Genomic DNA, 10555 nt, shown 5'->3' with positions numbered 1-10555 from the left:
CACCTCTATCCCAGCTGGATATGGGCCATGCATTGCGAAGAGCAAGGAAAAAAACCTGTCTCTAGGATCCTTTGCTGATCCCCAGATCCTAAAAAGCAGCAAGGGAGCTGCTGAAATTCCAGTTTTTGCTTCCAGTTTCTGCCTCCAGCTGCTAGACCAGACAGCATCATCTCTACAGGTAATAACATAAAACCTCCTGTTTCAAACCACAATTTCCTGCTCTTCAGCTCGACAAGGTGGCAAAGCTGTCCCTAGGGTTCTTCCAAACAAGGCTGTAAAATAAACATTTTCTCAGCACTCCAGCAACTGGGAACGGCAATTGGCTGCTCTATCTCTGAGGCTTAAACAGGCATTTTTCTCTAAAAGCACAAGAAGTCCCTCAGATTAGAAGCATTGACTGTGCTTTCCACAAAGCAGGGATTAGGACTTATTTCTAGGTGAAATTTTCCAGTGAAAAAAAGCCTGCCTTCCTCGTTTTATATGGCTAAAGAGATAGGAGGGGGTACAGCTAGACAGGGAGACACAACAGGTGCAGGGAAGGTAATGGAAGAAAATAACACTGATCAGCACAGATTTTGAGCCCCTAAGTAATACAAGATATTTATTAGCTTGCAGCTAACGGCCACAAGTTACCAGAAAAACCTTGTCACCCCTGTCAGTCACACAGGGACACACTTTCACTCACTCAAAACAAAATCATCCATTTCCCGCAACGCTACCACAACAAACCGTAAGATGGAAAGCGTAGTGACAGGATACAAGAAGAAAAGGGTGGTGGGAACACAAAGGAGGTCGAGTCTCTTTCAGTGGCTTTCCTCTGGCTGCAGAGAGGTGCCAGCAGGTCCTGACAGCCACAGGGCTCCTGGGGTCACCCAGAGCCCACACCAGAGCTTCCGAGGCCCATGCCAGCACCACCAGCATCCACCCACCCTGATGTCCTGGCGCCTCTTCAGCATCTGTCTAACCTATTCCAGAGGGCCTTCTCAGCCTGATTTTGTCCCCAGTGAGTCAAAGGGGAAAGGATTTGGGTCACTGTGAGCTTTTGTGAGAGTTCCCTAAATTAGCTTCTCTATTCAAGATAAAAAGAAGAAAGAGGTCCATCTTTATTTTCCCCATTCACCCACTGTAATTACCCCATCTCATCCTGGTCTGCTATTCACTGGCTCTCAGCAAGGCCCCAGCAGCCAGGTCACAGGTCAGCACAGAGGACAAGCTTCTGCTTCCCTGAAAAGAATTGAAATGTTTTAAGTGCAGCTTCAGCAGCTTCCAGAAAGTGCCCATCTCTTCTGAAAAAAAGCAGGCTTGGTGAATTGTACCAGCAGTGACACAACAAGGAGACTGGGGGCCTGGAAAGCACTGCCCCTGCATTTTGTTCTCCAGACATTGTTTAGGAGGACAGTTAATGTACCCCAGATCTCTGCATTGTGCACTGCTTTATTCCTACAAATTGCCTAGTATGGTATTTGCCTGGTGAGTTTTCAGATCTACTCGTGTCTCCTCTGTTTTTAAATTATTTTGAATTCAATGCATAATTTTACTGTTATTATTGTTGTTAATAGTCACCACACAATTTCCCTTTCCCTCTGAGGCCAAGAAGAAAATTTAATCTGCACATTTCATATTAGATCTAGTGCTGGACATGCATGCAGCTCTTCTCACTTCTTACGATACGTGTTTTTATATTTTAGAGTCTTTTACATAGAAACAATTTCCTGAAACAACTAATTTTTAGAACTCTAAAAAGTACTTGGTCTTGAATACAAATGTGTTAGTAGATGCACTGGAAGTCACATTCCCAGATTACACTCATCCAGCCACCAGGAATGTCTTTTACAATTCCTGCATTAAGGCACCACCTCCTGGTTTGGATACCTGCTGAGAAAAAACAGGAACCCCAGACTACCCACAGAAACTATTTGTAAGAAACTTTTGCCAGTAACCAGTGAGTTTGGACACATCAAAACCAGGTTACCAGGTGGCCCACAGGTAGCAGAGGTGACACATGAATTAACAGCTAAGAGTTACTAAGGCAGCTGTTCTTGGAATGCAAGAAACTACGGGAAGTGCAAGGTTATCACCGTGCCCAAGGTGGAGGCTGTGAGGATAGAGGTGCCAATGTCACTGCTGCCCATCACCACCTCCAGGTAAGGAGCCTCCTCTCCTTGCACCAGTGGTGGAACCGGTGCTGCAGTGAGTGCTGCTGCAAACCAAAACCCAAACAGACTTCTCAAACTGTTGAGCCACTTCTGCTCAACAAACAACCCACCTTGTCCCTTTCTCAACAAACTGGATGACCCCTCTGGGACACGGCATTGCAGTGAGGATGCTCCACTCTCAAGTGGCAGCTGTAAACCTAAGGCTCACAGAGGTGGTCCAACTAGGAGCTAACTTCTCCCTCAGTGTCCTTGCCTCTTCTGCCACCTCTCTCATTTTTTCCAAGCATCAGCTTTCACACAGGGCGACTTGATTTTGAAAACCAAGGACCTCGCCTTCAGAGGCACCAAGTGTTCCCAGCAGCATTTAGAGCTGTCAGGCATCCCCAGGAACACTGCTCATGAGATGTGCACCACACAACTTTGCCAGATTTTCCATTAAAAAAAAATAATTACATAGGCAAAGAAAGCAGTGATGTGATTCTTGCTCAGACAGGAGTGGGCTGCAGATCTAACACAAGGCCATCTACTTGAGGAAGATATCTTTGAATAAAAGTTTAAGCCCAAAACAAGTAGAATGTCACAATATCCAACCTCTGGCTTAGACCAGTCTAATTCAGGATTTTTTTGTCTACCAAGTCAGTGCCAAGCAGGGTACAGTGCCTTTCCAGAGCATACAGTGTGCCCATGGATTATTTGGCAGCACTGGAAGAAAAAAATAGGAAAATTGTGATGGGACAGCGACTGAATGTGTATCAACAGTGTGCAATTGTTGTGGAAAGAAGTTTGTTTGCAGAGAGGACATTGAAACACCATATAAGCAAACATCTGAGGGAATTTATTCTGTTCTGGCATTGGTTCTGAGGACCCATCTGGAGCAGCTTTTTTACTTGAAGGTAGCACACCATAAGGTGACAGCTTCTGGTACAAGCAATAAATGCAAGCAAAATGCCAGCTCTGAGGGTAGGCTAGAAGAAGCAGATGCTGCCACCTCTCTTTCAGCAGCCTTCTTTTACAGGGAATAAAGGGACAGCTGTTATTCTCCAGGTCCAAAGGAGAGGGAAAAAATAAAACCCCAAACACTAAACCCAGTTGCTTTTGTGGCAGTTTTAAGAAGGTCAGCAATAGGCAAGTGCTGAACATGCACCTATCTGACCTTATGAGGGGGAATTTCCAGGTCAGGCCAGAAAAGCCCAGGAGAAGCTGGCTCATTTTTCCTCTCCCTGACTTGTATTGAAGGGGCTGGGGCCATCAGGGGAGAGGCAGAGTAGCTACCTGGGATTTTGAATACCTTAGAACTGCCACAGCATAGGATCCCAAAATTCATCTGCTGCTTCCCTGTTATGCTGCACGACGTACAGAAGTTGTAACAAGACAGATTTTGATGAGAAATATCCCATCTACCTGGCCATGAGGGCAGCACTCACTCTGCAAGACCCATACTGCAGGTGCCAAATGTTCCTTTAATTATAGCTCAGTAGCTATTATCTTTTCCACTTCACAGAATAAGCCAGTTCTGTGCTTAAATATTAGTGCATTAAGGTTAGTATACATAAGCTGGTAAGAAATACAAAAATACTATAAGAAAGTATGTCAGAGGGTTTTATTTTCAAAACCAACATTTGATTTAGAGCTGAAAGGTATCAGAAATTCTCCAGAAACATTTACCTTTTTACACACATCACTTCCTTTCTCAGCTGGGCTCTGTTGGGGATTTGCATTACTTTCAGCAGTCAGCACTTCTCAGTATTTTTAAATGCCCTGTAAAGCGTGGTAAATATGATGTTGGACAAGAGCAGACCTCAAATAAACTGCTTTGAGACACAAATAGCCCAGTGATCATTCTTTCTATGATACAATTAAGTTACTCACTGCACAACTGATTTCTCCCTTGTCTGTCTTCACTGGGCTCTATTGCTTCTAACTCAGAGAGAAGAAAGAATCTCTAAGAGGGAGATAGGAATTGGGGTGAGGAATTAGAGAATTAAGTTTGCACCATTACCTGTGGTACACTGTTGCAGTTATGTGCTTCTTCAATGGGAATAGCTGTCTGGTGAAGTTATTGCAGGGGCAGCTTATAGAGATCTACCAATTATCAAAAAAATTGTTTTCATTTTAGCAGTTTCCCCCAAAACTTTGTGATCAGAACTATCTTTATTCACCCCAGCCTAGAGAAATGTTACTTTCATCACTTACTTTGGGCACCTTGAGACATACTCCAAGTTCCTCTGACTCATCACCAAACCTGATGTGTGCCTGTGCTTCCACAGTAATTATCAAATCAGTGTCTTTCAGATTAACTGGAGTTTTGTGCCTTCCCCACCTATAGCAAAGCCGTTTCCACAGAGCACGGGAGGTTTCTGCCCAGCAGAGGCTGCTGTTTGCTCGCGTTCTTGCCTTCCAGCATGAGCAATTTTTAGATTTCTCCTCTGCTAAGCAGAACAGCAAAATACCCCGGTGCTCCCATACATAATTTTCTCTTTGATGCAGCCTCTGACAGTCGATCATCAGAGCTCAGCTGTGGTCAGGCCATTCAGCTGCACTGGAAGAACCACTTCTGCTGGCTGAGTGCAATCAGAAGCAGTTTAGGAACAGGCTTGACATTAACACTGCCTCCCACCTCCACCTGTCCTCACCCTAAGAAGATACCTGCAGCAAAGGAGAGCTAACAGTACAATTCTCTTTCATTTTTCAGATCACAGTCAGAAAGCAATTTGTCTTCTGAGATGCTTATGTTGAGTGGAGATAAGATTTAATATATAGCAGCATCTCCATCAAGACAATGTAAAAATAAAGTGGCTTGAGCTGAATGCAATGTGAGCAACTTGTGGACAAAATGTAATTAGCCCCAGCTGACTGATTCAAATTAATATATAAAAAAGACTCCATAGGTTCCATGGCAATATCCCATGGATACATGTTACCTATGTCCTAACATGTCATTTAGGACACAAAGTAAATATGCTGAACCCAAACTGTTGTCTGTTCTGTGAAGAAAACCCACTAAACCAAAAAAAAAATAAATTCCACTCCTCTTGCTACAGATTTGCATCCCTGCTTCTAGGACAGAGCAGCAAAGAGACCAGGCACTCACTGCAGTGTGTTGAGAAGAATTCAAGTTCTTCAGAAACCACACACTAAAATTCTCCTGCCTTCTCAAAAAGAGCTCATAGTACTAGATTTATGCAATCAAAAGATGTCTGACACACAGCAGGAAAGGTGGGTTTTTTTTGGGAATTCCTATTTAAGTCTCATGATTTCCCTTTAGACATTTAATTAAGGTTATGTATTTAAACTTCCACATTCTGCAATGTGTTTTACAACAGACCCTGTGCACATAGAAGACAATTTCTATTCAATAGACTCCAAGTCAAAAGAATAAGTAATCTGCTAGACAACTATTCCTCCAAATATAATATTAACTGATGTCACAAAAGGTTTCTTTGCTGCTGCAAGTTAATGCAATTAAGTAGTGAGCATACAAAGATCTACAAAGGAGCATAAAAAAAATTTCTCTTGATAACTGTCCCTACTGCCACATTTAGTTGAAAGAAACCTTTCAGTTTCTTTCAGAAAAGAGGTAAGGGAGCAGGAACTAGACAGGCAGCCAAGCAAGCCCCACGATGCTTGTGTGAGCTTCATTTCTCTATAGGGTTTTCAGAAAAGCAACTCAAATTTCCCCATCCTCAGCACCAAGAACCTTTTGATCTTAGACAAAACACTGTAATTGCAATTCCTCCTTTCACTTACAAAGATGAAAAGCCAGCTAGAATACAGGGCTAAATATGGCAAGAAGGAAAAACCCCTGTGAAGGTCTAAGCCACAGCAGCTTTGCAGCCCCTTTACCCTGCACTCAGCATCACTTACCTCTCCCCAGCCAGCAGGCAGCAGCCACCACAGGTATGCACCACAGCAGCAGCAGTTTAAGAACATTTCACAAATGCATCTTCAGTAGACTTTCCCAAACACAGAAAATGTTCTGGCTCAACACCAAGAAGGTGGCAAATCAGCTCTACCACACCCATGTGCTGATTTGCTCCCCCTCCTTACACCCAAATGAACCAGCTGCCTCTACTTGGGCTTGCCTCTTGCAGCTGGTCCCAGTGCAACCTCCATGCCAGGGAAAAGGCCCTGTTCCCCCCAGCTCAGCTTAGTCCCAGCTGTGCTTTGCCATAGGCCAATGCTTGTGTGCTCCAGGAACAGGAAATGGTGGAGGTGTGATGGGAAAATGTCAACAGGACAATAATGCTGTGATTTTAAGACGTGTAACGAACGTTCAAAAAGATCTCTTTAAAGCCCTGCCTCTGAGTAGTACAAAGGGTTTCTGTCTTGCTCCCCTGGAAGTGACTGCATGCCTAATGCCTCCACACTCATCCCAAAGCCCTTAGAAGTCAGGACAATACCACCTTCTTATCCCATTTACCCAGGAGCAGGGTTGCTGTTTGCCCTTTCTAAATCAAAGCAAGTCACCGATCCAAAGAGCAGTGTCCTCCTCCAGCTCTCCTGGGTACCCCTGCATGGAAAAGCAGCCCAAGGGACCATGTTAAGAATTTTGGGGCTTTTGAAAGGGATTCCCTTCTCTTATCATCTCTTCATAGTCCTATGACAGCTTTTGAAAAGTCATATGAGGAGGAAAAGGCAGAGAAATAAACATTGATTGGTGTTTCATATTCTGAGTCAGCTTTCAATAAGCAGTAGAGCTCAGAAATTGTTCCTACTGAAAGCCAAACAAAGTATTTTCAGACATTTTTCAGAAATTTTTAGACAATTGAAAAAAAAATTCATAAAGATTTTTGTTGTAAAAATTTTTCATTAAAAAACCTGTGTCCAGGTCTGGACTCCTCAGTACAAGAGAGAGATGGAATCTGTTTCCCTTGGCAGGCTTTCCACAATGTCCTACTTTAGAGTGCTCAGCAAGGAGGAGCAGCTGGGCATCTACCAGAGAGAGAAATCAGAGTTCTCAATCTATTGTAACCCATTTGTCTAGCAAGAACAAGTTAGTAAAATGAAGAAAGGAAAAAAGAAAAAAAAAAAGGGGGAGGATTGGTTTGCTTAGCAACACCTGTACCAGGGCTCTGGATCTGATTCTCACCCTTTTACCATTTACATGGATCTCTACAGTATACAAACCCTCCAAATCTGAGCAAATGTGGTTAGATTACTCCAGATTTTCCTTTATTTCTATTCAGACAAATCCATCAGTTTAAGTCACCTTCACATTAATGGAATAAAAACAGAAATGTGTTATAATTCTATGAGATCATCTTATCTACGATCAAGTTTTCCTCTTTCTTTCACCATAAGCCATTTTGCTTGCTGCTTGTGTGTTTTACATCTCTGGAGAGAAGCCCAAGTACACTGAACAATAAAAAAAGCACAATGTAAAACTCTGGAGAGTCTGATAAGGGCAATTATTTAAAAAAACTTGGAGATATCATGCTTTATTAGCAGTTAAAAGCATGGAAGATTCATATTTCTTCACAGTATTTTGTCAGAAGTCTTTACTGTTACTGAACTGCTGAGTTTTGTGGAACAGAGTAGGGCACTGAGTCCCAGGGAACACCACAGCACTGGTGCAGTAGCACACCAGTGGATGCACGTCAAAAGGCATTGCTTCTGATCTGTTCTTTGCTCCAAAGGATGGCAAGGAATTGTTATCCCAAAAGCACTTTGCACAAAAAAACAGGATGAGGCTACAACAGCTATTAATCCCCCAGGAGCAAGTGAAGGAGGAATTTAAGCATGGTAAATTGCCATGGCTGAGCAGTATTCATTTGAGGCAGCCAATAACTACAGGAGGTGTCCAAGGACTGTAACAGAGCTCACCTACATCTCTCTGCAAAGCCCCGATTTCTACTCAGGCTCTGACTTACAAATCTTAAAGAGTTTTCTGGAACAGAGAGCTCTCAGGCTTCTAGAGACACTTAGGAAACATGTAAATACAGCATGGCTGTAACAGATTTGCACTTTATTTTCTGTTCATTACGTGCTAAGTAAATGTTCATGTGCACTAAAATTCAGCTGATATTTAAGCTTTATTCTACCTGTGGTCATAAAATTTTATCAACTGAAAAGCAATTTGTTCAGTTTGTTCAGTTATGTGGCCCCAGAGGAGCCCATCAACTTCTGCCATGCTGTTGAGCCACTCCACAGTGCTCTCCATAAAAAAAAATACATATAGGGGCTGCATTGCAATCCATACTGAGCAATCCTGCAACTTTTGCTTTCATATTTGCACTCTGCAATGACCCTCATATTATCATCATCTTGCTCTCAGGAAGTTTAAATGTCAGGGTTAATTAATTAAGATGGTTTGCGTTCTCTTATTAATCCTTTAAGCACTGAGAACACATTCTCCTTTAATCAGAAGCAGCTGTGACCAGCCTGGCACAAGAGAGAGCAAACCCCAACATTTTACTCTGAGGCACTTCCTATGACAGTCTCTGAAACAAGAATTAATGGAACTGCTACTGTGAATCCAGTAATAACGTTAAAATATGTCATTACAATTTCACTTGCCAGAGCTCCATCCAAATGGTTTGTGAGTGTGCCTGTGCTGGTTTATCATGCACAGGGTTGCTCAAGAAATTTCTGCCTTCCACATGTGAAAATACTTCCTGAGTCTTTGTTTTTTGCAGTAGGCTCTACCTAGATGCTGGAAATTTACTGAAGAACGAGGTCCCTGCCTTCTAACTGTGTCAGAATGGCTACTGAAGCATTTCTTTTGTTAGATTTTTCTTTTATTTTTCTACTGCATGTGTCAAATAAAGTTGCCTACTTTCCATAAGGAGATTACATTTCTGTTGCACTTATTTCTTAATAAAAGGAAATAATATAGGAAAAAAAAACATTTAGATACCAGTTCAACTTTTTTCTTTTTTTTACTTCAAATACATTTGACCTGTTTATAAAATGACTATTTAAAATCAGGGTTATTTAAACTACACACATATAATTGACATAGTTTTAATCATTGAATTTACCTGTCCCAAGCTTGCTGTTTACTGCAAATATTCATCATGGATTAGAACCCAAGTTAGTTTGCAGCCTGTAGAAGCATTCTGTGGGCAATGACCAGGACCCTGCTTTACATTAACCAAGGTCTAGAGGTTCACCAGCTCTGCAATTGGAGCATTTTTTATGTGCCTGACTTCCCAAGCACTGCTACAGCTGATTTTTTTGAATCCTCTCTAAATCTCCAAATTAATTTTTGCAGTCTTTGGACAACTTTGTCCAAGGGGATTTAACTCCTGAGGTAGGAGCACACAAGCTCCTGTGTGCATGAGCAAAGGTAAAAAGACACTGGGTTGGCTCCACATGAAGTTCATTCCACTCTATTTAAGAGGGAGTCAAACAGCACTTTGCTAACGAGAGCAGGACAGAGCCTGGAATGACTTTTAAGAGAATTGTTGATACAGCTGATTTGCACCTTTTAGTTCAGTCTCCCTGACAAATGTGGTACAGAATGTGTTTTACTACAAATGGACCGAAATCACAGAGTTCTTGGGAAGAAAACATTAGAACTACATTATTATGAAATAACTTCCTTTTTTTCCCCCCTCTGGTTATTAAAAAGAATCATTTGCTAGTGTAACTCATATCTGTTATGACCAACAAAACGTTGTTATGATTTAAATGTACATGTTGATTTGTGTTCAATTTTCTAATCACCCAAAGAAATGAGCTACCAGTGGGTTTATAGACCATCTTCTATCCTCGCACACTACACAACACTACTCCTTTAAACTGGAATTATCACAAGATGCTTTTTCTTACCTTCTGCAACAGCCATGGAAAGGGGTGCCTCATCCAATACCGAAAGGCAAGATACAGTATATTTTAACATCTGTTGTCTTCAGAACAACTCTGTTTGGAACTACTGGAACACAGGTAAACAGCCTTTGCAAGTTGTATTTGTCAAGGCAACTTATTCACTGTTCATTTTACTTGTTCACAGGAATTTTAAAGCTTCCAGTTCCTTATTTTTACGTAACAAAATACATTGTTTCCAGTAGACTGAACACAGACATTTTACCCTATAGCAGCTTTCCAGTAGCTGAAGGGGATCTACAAGAAAGCTGGGGTAGGGCTTTTTGCAAAGGTGTGTAGTGAGAAGGCAAGGGGCAATGGTTTAAAACTGGAAGAGGGGAAATGTAGGTTAGACATTAGGGAGAAATTCCTTCCTGTGAGGGTGGCCAGGCACTGGAACAGATGGCCCAGGAAAGGTGTGGCTGCCCCCTCCCTGGAAGTCTTCAAGGCCAGGCTGAATGGGGCTTTAAGCAACTTGATCTAGTGGGAGGTGTTCCTGCCCATGCAGGGGGGGTTGGTACTCAATGAGCTTTAAGGTCCCTTCCAACCTTATTCATCATTTGTGGTGTCATTACTGCACTATCCATAGCATG

Source organism: Heliangelus exortis, chromosome 3 (genome assembly GCF_036169615.1).
Source record: "Heliangelus exortis chromosome 3, bHelExo1.hap1, whole genome shotgun sequence".
Lineage (NCBI taxonomy): Eukaryota > Metazoa > Chordata > Aves > Apodiformes > Trochilidae > Heliangelus > Heliangelus exortis.
The sequence above is the reverse complement of the archived record's forward strand: the minus strand, read 5'-3'. Positions refer to the sequence as shown.